Genomic DNA, 18,054 nt, shown 5'->3' with positions numbered 1-18,054 from the left:
CAAAACGCTCCTAAGCCTGTCACAAAACAACAAATGATGAGTTAGTTAGGTCTCTGCAATTTTTGCAGATGCTGGATACCTGAATATGCTACGTTAGCTGAACCATTGCAAAACTTAGTTTATGGAAAAAATCTAGCACTGACAGATAAAGTAGAATGGACACCACAAGCTGGTTTCGTTAACATCTTTGTCAGACGGTTCAGCGTTCAAAAATAGTCTCGGGCGAAACTGTGTAGGTTATGCAGTAACCACAGCAGACACCATTTTAGAAACAAAAGCCCTTACTTCCTCTTTTTCAGCACAGAGTGCAGAACTAACGGCTGTTATACGTGCATACTGCGCAAAGGTCAAGATATATATATTCACACTGACAGTCAATATGCGTTGCACACCAAAAAAGATAATTCAGAAATTACTAAAGGCAATAACTTCGCAGGCCAAGCTGCGAGGAAGGCTGCACAGCAACCAATACGAACTTTAATGTCTGAAACTTCACAGCTAATACCACTTGATGTACTTAAAGATGAATAGAGAGCCGCACCTATCGCAGAGTAAAAGAAGTGGTTAAAGTGTGGAGCACGGCTACAAAATGACCTAATGACCTGTAATGGCGAACCAATACTGCCAAAATTGCTACACAAGACAGCAGCATTAGTGACACATAGCTTAACGCATTTGTCAAGGGGTGGAATGATGAATGTCCTCCCCAAACACTTCTATACTCAAAATTTTGAAGCTTCAGCACAAGAGTTTATCAGAACATGCATGATTTGCCAGAAACATAATGCACAGGGAAACCTCAGGCCTAAAAGAGGCTTTTCCCCAACACCACCGCACCCATTTCACACAATCCACATGGATTTTATTGAACTGAACGAATGTCAAGCATCAAAATACGCTCTAGTAATTGTGGATGTGTTCTCAAAATGGCCAGAAATCTATCCAGTAAAAAGAGCAGATGCAATCTCAGTAGCAAAATGTTTATGCAACCATTTTATTCCTACTTACGGCATTCCTACTCTGATAAGATCAGACAATGGCCTGAGTGTTTGGGCCTGGTGAAGATGTGGATGCGACTAACCCAGGGTTCGCAAAAGCTCACACCCTTTGAAATCGTTCACGGGAGGCTATTAATAAGTCTATAGGAGAAACCACTCTAGCAGAGTGGATGACTAAATTATTTGAGAATAAAGAGATTGTGCTAACAATAAACTGCCGAGCGATATCTCTCCAGTTTCTTGCAGGTTGCAACCAGGTGATTGGATCCTGATCAAAGTACTCCAGAGAAAGAATTGGAGTTCACCAAGGTGGGAAGGCCCATATCAGGTCTTACTTACTACACCAACCGCCTGCAAAATAACAGAAAGACCATCTTGGATCCACCAAAGCCACTGCAAAAGAGTGAGTGACAACACAAGCATAGACGCCGGTTCCCCCGACTCCTAGGTGTTCCCTGGTGGAGGAAAGGGCTGTTTGGGTATATCCCGCTCTTTTGTCTTCTCGCCAGTGGTCTACTCACCTGGAGCCCGGGTGTGCCTGGTCATCATGAAGAACCTTGTCCTCATAATGGCTGGCATTGCGCTCCTAGTGAGCCTACTGATACTCACCTGGAGAGACAAGGACCCACAGCACCACCTACAGAAGAAATGGTCATATGACAACTTACACCTAAAGGATATGGATAAAGAGCACAACCACCCCTGACTGAACAATGCCTGGTACCGGTACATCTACAACCGAGTACATACAGAAGACAACCACACTGGCTGCTACGTCTGTTCTCACCTCCCAACAACAGCAATGCAAGCCACCCTGTATGGAAAATCACCCAGCCTTTCCGAAGCCCTATGTATATTCTACAAAGCCAACAGCAGAACATGTTCCCCCGAAGACATCTTCTTCTTCAAGGTTGAGTTAAAAAGACAAGTCACAAAAACCGACCTGCGACGGTGTAATGGAACACTGATCAACTATAAACCTAAGGAGGTAGTATTTTGTGCATCAGAGGTCTCAGACTGGAACTACAGCTGTGATGACCGATACTGGGTACACCTGTATGCGACCAATGACAAGGGAAAATCTTTCAACGTCAGGAGGGAACCAGGAATACAACATCCAATGTGTTTCACCTTCGCATACGGCAACAGAAAGCTGGGGAAGAACCAAAACTGCTCCCAGACTTTCCGGATGCCGCAGGACAGAAAGGCACGGATAAGCTTCCTGAATGGCACATATTGGGTGCAGGGTACAGCTTGGGCATATGGCTCAAAGACATACTTCACCATCCCACCCAACAGCACCGGACTCTGCGCCCCAATTTTTGTGTCGGACCACACATTCAGAATATTCCATCAGGACCAACCAAGACGCAAGAGGAGCACTGATGACGTGCAACCACATGATCCAATCTGGGGCAGTGATGTGCCAGCGGAGTTCAACTTGTGGACCACCAGACAGAAAGTCCTGCACTCACTGTTCCCATGAATCGGAGATGGAAAAAACATGCTAAGAATTGAGACTCTAGATTACCGATTTGGACTTTTCCTGAACAGCTCAACAAGGATAAACAAGGCTCAGAATGAGGAAATCGACGCGATCAGAATAGTGGTCATGCAACACAGAGTCGCCCTGGACATGATTCTCGCTGAGAGAGGGGCCTTTGTGTCTTATTCAACACCACTTGCTGCACCTATATTCCAGATAACGTGCATTCCTTGACCATGACCACCGCCCTGGAGAAGTTATGACAACTGAGTAATGCACAGCAACAAGACTATGTCATGAACACAGAGAACTGGCTGACCTGGCTACTGAGCGTCAGCTGGACGACCCTCGTGATCAAAGGACTTGTCTTGATAGGAGTTCTTCTTTTACTGCTTTGCATGTTCTCAACATGCATTCTACCCTGTATCAGATCAATGATTGGCAAAATGGTACAGGCCACAGTGATCACCTATGTTGGACTGCCACAAGAAGATGAACCGGACGAAGAAGATTTAGTATAGGAACACACACACACACACACACACACACACACACACACACACACACACACACACACACACACACACACACACATATACTGGATGATGCTACAATTGAAAATGTTATAAGCAAGTGATTGTTAGCTGATAATAAAGTATGATTGAAGTGGTGAAATACGGTAACAACAGGGAGGGATGTTAGGGATGTTTAATAATTTTATTTATTAATTTTAATAAATAAAATTAATAAATAATTTTATTTATTATGCTTCAAAAGTTATGTTACGCATATTTCACCAGACACAGTTTTCTGTAGAAACAGGAAGCTGACCCTGTGACACTGACAAGAGACCAGTACAGAAATACATATCCGCAGAAGCTGACTTGCATTATATTATTCTTAGAAATTGACTTGCAACACACATACTTTGTGACACACACACACAGCTTACACACAGCTTATACTCAGACCTGCGTAACAGGAAATGTGATTATATTTGCATATTGACGATGTAACTTATAAAAATAAACGGATACTGCAGTTCGGTGTGATTTGCTCTGAGCTTTTCACCCGTGCCGCACGTTGTCAATCTTAAGTGTCTCAGTGTTGTTTACTCACCTGACTGTTTGTTAACTGTAAATCTCTGACAGTTTTCTTTCCCAAATTTGCTAACCTAAATTTTAAGTTCCCACCTTATTAACAGCATTCCTGGTCCTCAGCCAGAAGTTAGGGCCCACTTCTCAGGTTTATGGAGACATGGCGCTGTGAACAATTCAACCAGAAACTTGCCTTGACATGTCCAGTCATGTTAACCTATAGGTTTCTTCCGACCGGTGCACGTGGAGAATTGATCCAGGTCTGTTTCGCCCCTGAAGAAACACAACTAAGACATTTTCATTATTATCATGAGTACTTAAACTACCCGTTTCCCTCTCTCTGGTCAGAAATACCAACTTATGTCATGTGTATAAGTGTAAGCAGGTCTTCATTGCTTTTCCTATGTATTTTTGTTAATGTTCAGTGAGTGTAAGCTGCTTTCTTCATTGCCTCTGTATGTTATAGTCAGGATTAATTCATGCATCGTTTCACTGATTTCTTAATTCAAAACTATCTCACTTCTGATTCTTTCCAGAAATAATTTCACATGTAACACTTTGTGTATGTGTGTTTTCCATTCATTCATGTAATTGTCAGTTATTTTCTCTCTTCATTTTACGTTCTTTTTGTTTACCTCTTTAGTTTTCTGGTGGACATCTCTAAACACCATCACGAGTTCAGGCTTTCGTTTCAATCCAATTATACCCTGTATTCTCACAGTCGAACTCGTCCGGCTTCACCTCTCACTGGTCCCTGTCCTCTTCTCTCAGTGTCCTTTTGTTGTCTTGAATCCTCCAGCAAACACAATCCGTTTCTTCTCTGTTTCTCTTCAGTATTTTCCTTTTGACTTAAGTCCCAGCCTGAGTTTTTTCTGTGAAAGAAGCCTCTAATGTCCATTCTTATATTTCAGTACATAACTGAAACCGATTTAGTCGAGGAGGGTAAGAACAGCCTGCCCTTTCGCCGTCCATGTTTCATCACGCGGTTTCTTCTTTTCTGTTGATCCTTTCAGTCGTCTCTTTCAAGATTACTCCAAGCATGGCAAATCTGACAATCAGTGTCCAGTGCTTTCCCACCGTTCAACTGCCCAGCCTGTAATTCACAGTGCATGTTTCCATCTCGTAGTTCCTTCCATGTTGCTGGTCCCGTCAGTTTGGTTTCAGTGTTAACGGTTCAGTTGCACTGTCTTTTGGCTGCTTGTAAATTCTTCTCACGTCCACGATGTTCTGTTGGTCTTCATCAGGAGATTAACTGTCCTTTGAGCTTCTTCTCAGGTTGGGGACAAGTGTGAGGTCAAGCTGTAAAATTTTAAGCCAAAATCTGGCCTTTTTTCTCCCAATTATGCTACTCTACTGGTTTTGGCGCCGTACTCAAAATTCCAGGTTGAGAGAAGTCCACCTTTTAGTCAACCACACCACAAGAAACAGGACAAAACAGCTATATTCAGCTTATATTCATAAAACTAAAGAAGAAATTGGAGGAATTAAACAAACAGAGAAAGACCGAGTTGAACAGTTAAACAAATAGAGAAAAACAGTTTCCCCCTATTTTCCTTTAATACTAAATGGGCACATGCGCTGCCCCCCCCTCTTCTCTCTGTCTCTCCTCACACACACACTGCGGGGTTAACCAAGCCCCCCTCTTTGCAGCTGCTTGAGACAGAGAGAGAGACGCTTTTCTTTTTTTTCACCACACACGAAACCTAACCTTTAAGCAAAATAAGCGCTGTACACCGGTAATTTACACTCTATTTACATACACGGGCCCGTATAGACATAAACACGCCGCCTGCCAGAACAGCTTATCTTATTTATTTCTCTTTTTATTTCTATACCGGTATTCCTGAGTTTTTGACTAATTTGAAAGCTCTAAGCCTAGGCTCCACCTTGGTTCACAGAACCAGCCTTGATGATCAATAACCCCGCGTCGGGAACGCCCTCGCCGGCCGCGGTCAGATTTCTAAACACTAAAGTAATTTATAACTGCAGGTAAGTGCAGCCTGGGTCGCACCCATTCGCCCAAACAGCGCAGGAAAAAGTGATCCTTGACCACTTAGTCTTTCCGGGTGCCTGACCTCCCGCGGGGACCACCCGAGCTACCTGGACGCCGCCAGAGGTAACCATGCGTTCACAGATTACCTGTCGCTGCCACACGCAAGGCGCCTACGCTCTTCGGAGCCACGCTCCAGAACTTTAGTTTATGTTTAAAAGCGTCCCTGGGGACTTTCAGCCCCTCAGTTTTTAATTACCTGACGCCCGAAACCGCGTTTCTACCACCCAATGAGTCCGAATTCCCCTAACCTTAAAGACTGCTTGGCATCTAACTCCACAATCTCACATAAGGCACATAAACCACAAACACCACAAAACACAACACAAAACACAACACAAAACACAACACAAAACACAGAAACCCCCCTAAAATAAACAGCAATAACTTTTGCGAGAATTTTATCAAACTTTTACCACTAATTGTCCTAATTAAATAAAATCACTACGGACAGAACCCAGAAGAAGGCCCCCACTGAGTGAACATTCAATTTAGTTTTAACTTCCAATTTAGTACCTTTGGATAAAAATTATTCAACAGGTGGTAGGCTACTGACCTTTTATGTCGCGGTTTATGTCACTCAGTTGGCCGCTCCCCTGGATTCCCCCCGTCCTTTGGGCACCCCCGAGGCACTCCGCTCACCGCAGCGCGTCTTCTCTCCCTCCAAACCGGGTTTCGGCACCAAAATGTAAGGTTCTTTTGATTTGGAAAGAAAAGTAAGCGCAGACAGAGTCCTAGGAGGTGTTCAAAAAAGTGATTTATTAAACACACACCCTCTGTACAGTGTGGGAAGCTAGTCTTCATCTCTCTGCTCGTTACAGAAAGCTTTATAGCCATTATGACGTCAGGACAATTCCTGGAACTCCTCTTCTCAGAACAACAACCCTTTCCCAGATGTTTCCAATCATCGGTATTTGGAACAGAAACAATTGTGTCCACAAGTGTGCAGTTTTGTGAGATTGTAGGTCCAGGCCAACGAAAGTTCAGTGTCCTCATCTGACTTACTGGGCCCGCCTGGACCTGCAGCCATGCTGGTGCTTTTCTGGACTACAGGATTATTCAGTAACCACACCGTTAGCAGATTTACTAAATGATAAATGAATGATACATGATAATATTGATGATAAACTGATGATAAGTGATGCAGACTAATGAAGTAATGATGAAATAATGACACTGCATGTGAATGATAACACAGTGACAGTAAAACAACATTCCTTGACCTGACAGGATCCACTTTGGCAACATGACAGGGAGGAGATCTGAGGAGAAGGTGGATGTGGGACCAGCTCCAGGACAATATGACCCCGAACTGGTCCCAGAAACACAGTACGAGAATGTGAACCTTCAAAAGGATCAGAGAGGTAGAGTTGAGCTTGCCATCCCTCGCTACCATGAACTTGTGCCCATGCAGGCAGAAAAGAAGGGAGTTCCTGGTCCAGGCCAGTATCAAATCAGAAGTCAATTTGAGAAACCTGTTGAGCCTGGCGGCCTGCCGAAATTCTCTTCTACCTTCCTCTCAAAAACTGAGGTACAGTCCAGACAGGTCTGTGGTAACCCATGTTGGTTTCAGGATAATATGGTATATTTCAGTTTTATGTATTGGTTTTCGTGTTGCTGTTGCATTGATTTTATGTCAGTTCATTTATTTGTATCTTACTGGGCAGTATTGCAATAACTTTGTAATCCCTCAGTCTTGTCTTTCTCCTCCTGTCTTCTTACACTCACCTTTATGTTATGCCCTTAGCATCTTCCATGTTAGGTCTGCCATGGTTCCATGTTTGTTTGTTTTCATGCTCTGTGTCTCCTGCTCTCTCTCTCTCTCTTATCCCAGTTGTCTTGGGGTTTTGTCTCCCTTACCTGTTCCCATGTTCTTCTTGTGTTTCGTCCTTGTCTTCCTGCCTGTTGTGTTCTCTCGTGTTTGTTTATCCCTGTCCTAGTGTCAAGCTTGCGTGTCCTTGTCTGAGTCTTGCTGTGCATGCTCCTTCCTGTTTTATTTTTTCAGTCCCTATCTGATGTGCATGGTTTTTAGTTTAGCTTCTTGTCTCGTTATGTGCAAATTTCTTCCGGCTGTGTTCCCATGTATTTCCACTTCTCTGATCATCCCACATTGTGTATATTGTCTCTGTTTTCCTTGGTCCTTTGTGAGAGCATCTGTTTACCTCCCATGTGTTTCTATGTTCCAAGTGTTCCAGGTTTCTAGTGTTTAATTTCCCAGTTTAGCTTTCTAGTTTAGTAATTTGTTTGGTTTTCTCACGTTTGTATTATTTTTTGTCTATCAGCCTAAATAAACGGCTTGCCTTCACTTAAAAAAATAAAAAAATAATATAGTTTTTGTGGCCTTTTGTGGCGCGGCAGTTTGTTCTATTCCGACTGTCAAGAGATTTTTGTTTTTATATAATTTGATCAGCTTCATGAAATGTGTTTTTCTGTTTTTTAAGTAATCTACATGTCTATGTGACTTTTCACCTAATAACTTTGTGATGAACTTATTCAGCTACTAAATCACTTCCTGTTTTTAGAGAACAGATGTAGAAAAGGGAAATAACCCGTTGCTTTGGGTCTGTGCAGAGTCAGAGTGACAGGAAATTGCAGGTTTGCAGAGCGTGCTTTTTTGCAGAAGTGAAGCTATAATCTTAAGTGTGCATGTGCTGATTCAGTTGCTCTGAGTGACGTTGTTATTTTTACACACACACACACACACACACACACACACACACACACACACACACACACACACAGACATGTATAAAATAAAAGTACGCAGTTCGCAGTTCGCAAGGTGCGTTCGTTGCTGCCCACGCGTGTAAAAAACGACTGCAGTCTCTGTGTTTTCTAACTCAGGTGTCTTAGCTGAAGAATTACAGGGTGATTTTTAGAAATCCCCTGTCACCGACGTTGCGGAGAGAGGTGCTCGTGTTATCCCCACCAGTGAGAGTATAGCGCCTCCGGTCCTGGGGTAAGCCGTTAAAACTACTTTTATTAGCATTCATAGCTATAAGAGTCTAAGGTTACATTTATCTGTTGTTTTAGGGTTTGACTGCTGTATTCACCTCTCCGTGGCAAATCGCCCAACCTAAATCGGAAGAGTGAAACACCTTCCCAGCCGCTGTTGTGAGGACTCCTCCTCGGTGGAGCCTGCTGTCTTGTCTCGTCTTGTCTTGTTTTTAGCTTGTCTTATCTTCTTTTATTAAGTAGGCTTACCTTTTTCTGGTTCGCCTGTTTTTATTCTATTTTATTCTGGACTGTTGCTCGTACCCACGCTTCTGTGATCAGGCTGCAGCGACCCTCTGCCCGAGTGTCGTGCTGGGACTTTATTAAATCGCCTCGGTTGCTGGTCTCAGCTGGTGGGGAGCCAGACCGGCTTGCGATTGAGAATAATTACTACCAGCACGAGTGGTAGTTTGACCCGTGGGGTATAAGCCTTCCTGCGCGCGTGTGTGTGTGTGTGATTTCTTTTATTAAAGTGTGTTTTAGTTTTTTATGATCTGTAGCGAGCCTGACGCTCAGTGTCCTTTTATTCTTTTAACATATTTTTCTGTGTTTTATTTCAGTGAACGGGGGACGGGCCAGTGGCCCTGGGACCTCAGGTGGTGGGTCGTTTTCACACTTTCCTTTGTACAGCACCGGGTGGGCTGCAGTGATTTTCTTTTTGTGTGATTTTCTTTTCGTTCCACGGCTGCTGGTAAGTCCAAGCTCCATGACTGTTTTATTTTCACTTTAGGACACTGTCAACAATGACGCTACATCTTGGTTGTTAATATTTTATTTATTTTTACTATAAATAAAACTGTTTTAATATTGGAGCCAACCTGCCTCAGTGTGCATCCTTGAATCTGTGCGGCCTCCTTTTATTCCTTTTATCTATTTTTCTTAAATATATTTCCTGGGGGTGAAATTCCCCTAGGTGGCGTTGTCATTTTATTATTTCCTTTTATCTAACCCCGTCGACCACTTGGTCACATATAGCAACTTGAAATGCTCCCAAAAATGGCACTACAGCATGTAAAAATATGAAGTAAGCTCTGGCGGACTTGGTTCTATGGTAGGTCTTAAAGGGTTAAGGCTTAGCCTCTATGTCCTTGTCTTGTCTCGTGTGCATTACTTTCCCTGGAATAGCCTCCCACTGTCGTTCTCTAAAACCTAAAAGAGAATTATGGATTTGATCAACTGGTCTCTGAATGCTATTGACACCCTTTTCTCAACGAGAAGTCTGGGCTCGGGAGAGCCTGAGTGCCCTGGAGGGACTTTCCCTGCCGGATACACGATGGACGGGTGGCAGAACTGGAGGATCATGTGCCTGGCGGGACTGTCGATCGAGGACGCTGAAGATATCTATCTATTCGGAACCATGATAACAGGGTTCATGCTGATCGGAGTTGGCTTAGCCCTGGTTTATCGGAGAAATAAGAGAGCGGAACCGGCTGTTCAAACCCCCCCCCCAAGGCTGCCCGCTGGAATCGCAATGGAACGAGGCGCAACCTCTCACAACGAACGTAATATGGTCAACACCTAGACGCTTACAGCTGCTGTGAAGGCTCAAAACAACACCATTGAGCCTATGGGGGGATACATCAGAGAGAGGCCTGCTCAAAATGAGACCCTTGAGCAACAGTTGGAATACATCGCGGAACGGACCACTGCAGTTGTGAGGTCTCAGAATCAAAAGAATGATAACACCATGGAACAGAAGTTTGATACCATCATGGGGAGGCTCGCGACTCTCCAACGGGAGATTGAGAGACCAGTGTCGGAGTGTTAAAGAGCAGCCTGAAAATTCTCCTGGGCTGCTCGCATGGAAATTAACAAAATCAACATGAACATTGCGGACCCCCATCACGGCGCCAGCTGCAGGCCCAAGGCTGGAGCCTAACAATCACTCCCTGATAACGACTGTGTTACGGCTATTCTTCCCATCCCATGCAAGGACACCTGGATTGGCTGGAGGACTGTTTACTTAGCCTGATAGGCCGAAGGACACTGTCTCAGCTGAACTATGGACACGCACACACATACACTTACACTGATAGGCACTCACTCATCCCCCCTCCCTTTCCAACGCCTTCGATGCTTGTTTCCTGCGAGGGAACACGGCGGGTCTGTGTGCCGCGCTGAAATGGTAGCGCTGTGCAGGGCGGCTGCTGTGTTCGCCTCGGATTACTCCTCACCCCCCACCCACCCCTGTGGCTTGTCATGTCTTCACAATGTTGTGCTGTGGACATTTATGTGCTTTTTTGTGCAGAGGAGTTTTTTTGTTTCCTGTTCTCATGCTGTCCTACCATGGAAGCATAGCATGAGTAGGGGTCTCTTTTTTTCCTCTTGTACTTTCCCCATTGTAGTGTACATTTCAATGTTTTTTTTTTTCTCTAATTCTACCAATCTCCGACCTGTATCCCCATGTAATGTTTGTGCTATATGTGTAAGGTCGGGGGTGGGGGTGTCCCATTTCACTGCAGGGCAACCTGCATGTGACGAATAAAGCTTTGATTGATTGATTGATTGATTGATTGATTGATTGATTGATTGATTGATTGATTGATTGATGGGTGGATGGAAACAGACCCACCCATGAATTTGATTGATTATGTGAATCGCTTCAGACACAGGTTATATGTTACAGGTGAGCTGGCAAGAGGCATGTTGGCAATCCTGCTTTGGCAGTTAATGAAGTAAGTGTCATCACAAGGGAAGGTTCCGATGCAGATGTCGAACCGGATGAGGGATTGTTGTCTGGGCGCCTGAAGAATTCGGAGACCCTTGAGAACTTGGGGTGTCTTCTGGGGCATTTACCTAATGCTCAGGCAGCTGAACTTGAAGGACTTCTTATGAAGTATTCAGGTTTGTGTGGTGATGTGCCTTCTCGTACAGACTGGGTGGAGCATGATATTGATGTAGGGGAATATTATATTGCCTTAAAATTATCCCTTAAATAAAGTCAGTAAGCAGTTTTCTGACAAACTTGAACAGTTCACTGGATTTTAAGTGAATCAATTTGACTCTCAGACACAATTGTGTTTGTTTATGTAATTACTGTAAAAACAAACCCTATTGTTTATATTCACATTCAGCTTTCTATAGAGTTTCTCCTGCTAAGCGTGAGTATCTGGATGTACATGGTTAAGCATGACATCGCTGGGCCTTCTTCATCTAGTTGGGCGTCTCCGTGTTTGTAAATGGCCTGTATTTATATAGCGCTTTACTAGTCCCTAAGGACCCCAAAGCGCTTTACATATCCAGTCATCCACCCATTCACACACACATTCACACACTGGTGATGGCAAGCTACATTGTAGCCACAGCCACCCTGGGGCGCACTGACAGAGGCGAGGCTGCCGGACACTGGCGCCACTGGGCCCTCTGACCACCAGTAGGCAACGGGTGAAGTGTCTTGCCCAAGCACACAACGACCAAGACTGTCCAAGCTGGGGCTCGAACCGGCAACCTTCCGATTACAAGGCGAACTCCCAACTCTTGAGCCATGATCGCCCTGTACTCACTTTCGAAAAGTTAACCGGGTTACCAAACCTGACTCCTTTCCATTGCCTCGTATGGAGGACTGTGTGGACCAAGTTGGTGCAGCCAAGTAGGTCAGCAAGTTTGATCTGCTGAAAGGCTATTGGCAGGTTCCCCTGTCAAAGAGAGTAATGCCGTTTGGGTTGAGGAATGCACCAGCCACATTTCAGCGTCTTATGAATCGTGTTGTGGCTGGGTTGGCGGGTTGTGCTGTATATTTAGATGACTTGGTGGTCTACAGTGAGTCTTGGGGTTCTCATGTACAGAGAATTAGGGCTCTGTTTGACCGTTTGACGGAACCAAACCTCAAAGTAAATCTTGCGAAATGTGATTTTGCTCGGGCTACTGTAACTTACCTGGGTCGGGTGGTTGGACAAGGGTGTGTCGCTCCGGTCCAGGCTAAAGTGATGGCATTCCAGCATTTTCCACCACCTTCTACAAAGAAGGAATTGATGTGGTTTCTGGGAATGGTGGGGTATTATCGTGGTTTTTGTAAAAACCTTTCCACTGTGGTTGTACCACTCACCAACTTATAAAAGACCAAGGTCCCATTTGTGTGGTCAATGGATTGCCAAGAAGCCTTTGATGGTATTAAGTCCCTTTTGTGTTCAACACCTGTTCTGGCTGCACCAAGATTTGACCACCCTTTTGTTTTGCAGGTGGATGCAAGCTTTGTAGGGGCTGGAGCTGTCCTGTTGCAAACAGATCAACAGGGGGTTGATAGACAAATCAGTTTCTTTTCTAAGAAGTTGAACCGGTACCAGTTATACTACTCTGTGATTGAGAAAGAAGCCCTGTCTTTGATTTGGGCTTTGCAGCACTTTGCTGTCTATGTGGACTCTGGGGTAAAGCCCATAGTAGTTTATACAGACCACAACCCACTGACCTTTTTGCATTCGTTGCGTTGCCCTAATCAGAGACTGATTAGGTGGTCACTGTTTCTGCAGTCCTATGTTTTGGATGTCTGACACATTAAAGGCAGGTGATAATGGGGTTGCACATGCACATCCAATTTCTGAATAGTTTAGTGTACCCTGGGGAGGATTGTATTGTGCTTGCTGGGTTTTGACATTTTCTTTTTTTTTTTTTCAGGGAACGGAGATCCTGTGGAGGACTCCGGTCTTATGGGGAGGGGTGTGACGACCCACTGCACCCTGCCTTCCTTTTGGCTCATGTGTGTCTTGTTTGCAGGGATTGGAGAGGCAGAGTTCCCGTTTACAATCAGTGACACTGGCAACACCTGGGCCAGCGTGCCAGGAATCTATATAAAAAGCCTTTAGGGCATAGTTTGGGTTGGCCCTGAGACACCAAGTTGGATTCTGGCTGCGTTAGGTTTGGTTACATGCATCATCTTCCACTCATCCATTCCTTCATACACTACTGATGGTACTGATTACACACACCACTGTTTGTTTTTGACAGTAGGGTTTCTTTTCTGTTTTATTTGTTTTAAAAGAATAAAGCAGTTTGGAATACATTCTTAACCATGTCTGAGGTTTTCTTTGTCATGACCGTACGGCCCGGTTCATGACAGCTGCCTGGTAACAAGGCCAACTTGAAAAGCTTGAATCTTCCCTCTGAGTAGCCACAGCAACATTTTGGTGATTAAAGCAATCATGTTATGGTTTTTTTGACACTGTTTTCAATAGGGGTGCAACAATACATGTAGTGGTATTGAACCGTTCGATACAGTGCTTTCAGTTCGGTACATATATGTATCGAACAATACAAAATTTTTTATTTATTTTATCAACTATCAATAAACTCTCTTTTCCAAAGATGAGGTATTTCTCGATCAGACAGATCGAGAAATCACTTTTTAAAATTTTGTTGTTTTAGCAACATTAAATTTAAAAAACTGTACTTTTGAGTTAAAATATATATTTATAATTTTAATTAATGACAAATTAAAAAGGTATGAACATTTTTTTGTATAAAAAAAACATCGAACCGTGACACCAAAGTATCGAACCAAACTGAACCGTGAATTTTGTGTATCATTTCACCCCTAGTTTTCAGCGAGTCTGACCCAGTGATAGCCAGCAACCACTCAGCAAACAGTGTCAGAATGCACATTTTGTTGCTAGTGACAGGAGGTTGCCAGTGGGTTGTTAACCCTTTTCTAGGCCTGTATAATTGAAAGCATAGAGTACTAAGCACTATTTGACAACCAGTGTTGGGGTTATTAGTCAAGGAATGTAGTTTAATTTTAAGACATTTAACATATAATAATAATGTAGCACATTATTGATAGAGAAAGTCATTTGGTATACCATTTGGTACATTAACCCTCTTGGGTCCAGGGTATAATTTTCCATTTTTGACTACTTTTGATTTTACCTCTATATTTCACCTTTAAAATATGTTTTTCTTGCCTTGTTTGGAATCATTATTTTCAGCACAACCTCAAATATCCGAAATTTGAGTTATTTTTTCATTTTGGTATACTATATTAGCACAGTTCATCTAAATTCAGACAAAAAATTCAAAATCCGAGTAGAAAAAAGTTATATTTTTTACTGTAAAACCCACAAACATGTTCATTTTCATAACTTGAAATGCAAATAGAAATTGTACATCTCTAAAAAATATGCACAAGTTTTGCAAACAACAAAGTTATATGGTGCTATTTACCTAAAAATGCAGCCAAGGCCTCAGGCGTTTTTTATATAACCATCCATTCGCTTCCGCTTATCCTTTTCAGGGTCGCGGGGGGCGCTGGAGCCTATCCCAGCTGTCATAGGGCGAAAGGCGGGGTACACCCTGGACAGGTCGCCAGTCTGTCGCAGGGCTAACACATAGGGACAGAAAACCATTCACATTCACATTCACACCTAGTGGCAATTTGGATTATCCAATTAACCTATCCCCACAAGCTGCATGTCTTTGGACGGTGGGAGGAAGCCGGAGTACCCGGAGAGAACCCACGCAAACACGTGGAGAACATGCAAACTCCACACAGAAAGACCCCGGCCTGATGGTGCAATTGAACTCAGGACCTTCTTGCTGTGCGGCAACAGCGCTAACCACCGTGCCACCGTGCTGCCATTGTATATAACCATTTAAATCTATTTACAGAACAATCAGGTGTTCTGCATCAAATAAGAAGGCGCACAAATTATTTGTGCCAGTCCAAAAAATGTAGTTTGTGTTCAGTATAAGACAGATGAGAACACCACAGGCCTAAACCCTGCAGGTCTGACAGCAGGAGGTGCATGAGTCCAGTTTTCCATGTGGGAACAGCGTTTACACTGGAATCTGCCTTTGACGACTCTTTTAGAGCAAATATGAAATTCAGCAGTCTAACTGACACACAATACAAGACAATAACTACACAACACACTAACTACAGCCTCCAAACATGCTAAACGTCACTAATGTCTCACATATGAAAACTTGTAACTTGTAACGTTTTACTCAACACTGTTCACAGCAGCACTTACCCTTATGGTGTTTTTATGTAAGGTAAAGCTCTTATAATGTGTGTAGAAAAGCCATACCAGAAAAATCTTTAAAACAAAACTAAAGACAACAACAAACAAACAAACACGATAAAGGTTTGGTGACTTTGTTCCAAAGCATGGTGTTAGATTTGATTGTTTTTTCTTGTTCTCCTACAGATTTCAATTTACGATTGGCACTTAATAGGAACATTTATTAACATATATCCATATATTATAATAGCACATGTCTCTGAAATGAGACAGCTTAAAAATGGAAACATTTCTTATGGAGGGAGGAATCCAAACTTGAACATTTTTGGTTTGTAATGTTTAGAGAATAGCCCCTTTTCCAGGTCAACACGGCGCGGTTCGCCACAGTTTTCAGGGTTTTCCATTAGGTCATAGTACCTGCTCATTCGGGGTTCCAAGCGATTCAAGCAGGTACTAAAATGTGATGTCGTCAGACTGCATGCCACCGATTGGCTGGTAAGTAGCGTGAGTGTGTCTTATTCGCAAAAATTAAAAATGCCATTTTTGAAACCTGGCAACATGACTACAAAAAAACAACGCCGTGGTCCCGGAATCTAAAGAAAAGCCACACACTGAGCAGCAGGTATATTCTTGCCTCGATGTCCACCTTTTTTTGTAGCGTTTGTGTTGCATATTAATTGTGTCACAGGGCGCTCGGACGGGCTGCTATTATAATAACCACGCAGGTTAGGTTGTACTGGATTTTAATGTAAAACCAGTCAATCTGAGGCGATCAGTGGTTAGTCAATCCGAGGTAAGTACTAATGGAAAAAGGGGCTTATGTATGGAAGAGGTCAGGAGGGAGGTACAACAGTACAACTTTAGAAACATTTTTACAACATGGTGGATGTGCCATGGTGTCATGGTTTTGTACTGCGTTGCAAAAAGTGGTGCTGGTGCTTTCATACACAGCAAATTCAAAAGTGTTAAATGTTTTGGTGTTAATAGTCTTCTTGCAAAAGTAGAGTTAATTTTACTCTAAGCAGAGTCACATTCATTTAATGTAACTCTGAGGTGTAAAATGATAGTAGTTAAAATCGAGTGTTAAAAATGAGTGTTTCTATGTCAAATCTGGAGGTGTTACAATGGAAACATTAACTCTTGACCTCTTAACTCTGAACTCCTACAGGGGCTATGACACCAATAGAGTAAATTCACAGACTCCGCCCCCAGCACGGCTCCAATCAAAGCTGAAGTGAAGCCGTTTCAGAACATTTTGCTCTACATATTTGAGTTGTTTGCCATGCTTGGTAAGTCATTTTTTCAAAGATTGTTTCAATTATTATTATGAGCTTTTACTTCTGTGGCTCTTTGGAGTTGAGACGAAGCTGTGTGAAAGGCATTAGCCATGTTGCTCGCTGATAGCATAACATTCTGTTTTAGCTAGCTGAAAGGTATTGTTTGCGGGCATATACCACAGCCTTGAAAAAAAGCTTGCATGTGAATTTTCAGTCAAACTTTTGGTCAAATACACCTAAAACAATGTGTAGAATGTGAAATGTTGGTATAACGGTGCTACTTGAAGCCTGAAAACGATCGCCCATAAAAAATAAAATAAGAATAAAAAAAAAACAAAAAAAAAAACGAGCAAACAGCAGTAGCAGACGTCCTGACTGGGTTCTACGTTAGCATTTAGATCCCTCCAGAGTTTTGTGCACACGGTTTAGGTAAAAATGAAAAAGGTTGAGGTTTTACATTTAGTTCAGTATACCTGTTGCCTGTGTCTTTGTCTTTTGGGAAAATACTTTACACAAGTAATGGCTCAAAGAGGATTCCTTTTTTTTTTTTTTACTGTGCTGCAATTGTTTACTGGATTATTTGTGCCATTAATTAGTGTCAACTAATTTTTATTCAATCTCCGCACAGGATATGCTTGTGAAGATGGAATATGGGGGAGAGCAGAAGTGCGTTGAAGTTCCACAAAGGGATGAATGAAGGACATGCATATTGTATTGAAGAAATAAGTGATGAGAATTCTGTTATTTGCATTTACCATGTCAGACCTTTTGATAAACAAAATTCTAATGAAAGTGAGAACATGTACACTGTTACATCTTTCAGAAAATGTTTTGAAATTGTGGTGCACAGTTCAGAATAAATGTTTTTCAAAAACCATTGCATCTTTTTAGTAAATGTTTATTTCCAAAAGAAATTTCTAGAAGTTCAGAACAGTAAAATTCCCGCTTTTTAGAATGAATTAGAAGATAACTCTTACGTAGTTAAACTAAAATACTCTTTGAGAGTTAATATATAAACTCTTAACACCAAGTGTTAAATTATCAACTCCAGACAGATTTGGTGTTTAACACTAAATCAGAGTTAATGTACCAACTCTCCAAAAAGAGTTAAATTAACACTCTCTGGTGTGGACCCATATAGACACTTTAATAGTGTTGAAATCAAATCCGACAGTGTTAATTTGGACATGCTGGATTTG

General features: G+C 42.7%; 1 pseudogene; it reads left to right on the top strand.

Annotated features, from left to right (window-relative positions):
• Positions 1-1,545: 1,545 nt before the first annotated feature.
• Positions 1,546-2,718, top strand: LOC146690392 (uncharacterized; annotated as a pseudogene).
• The last annotated feature ends 15,336 nt before the right edge of the window (positions 2,719-18,054 follow it).

Source organism: Copadichromis virginalis, linkage group LG16, assembly GCF_057382275.1.
Source record: "Copadichromis virginalis isolate Kocher_CV1m ecotype Utaka linkage group LG16, C_Virginalis_male_GT1.1, whole genome shotgun sequence".
NCBI lineage: Eukaryota > Metazoa > Chordata > Actinopteri > Cichliformes > Cichlidae > Copadichromis > Copadichromis virginalis.
Note: the sequence above shows the minus strand (reverse complement) of the source record. Positions and strands in the feature narration are given on the sequence as shown.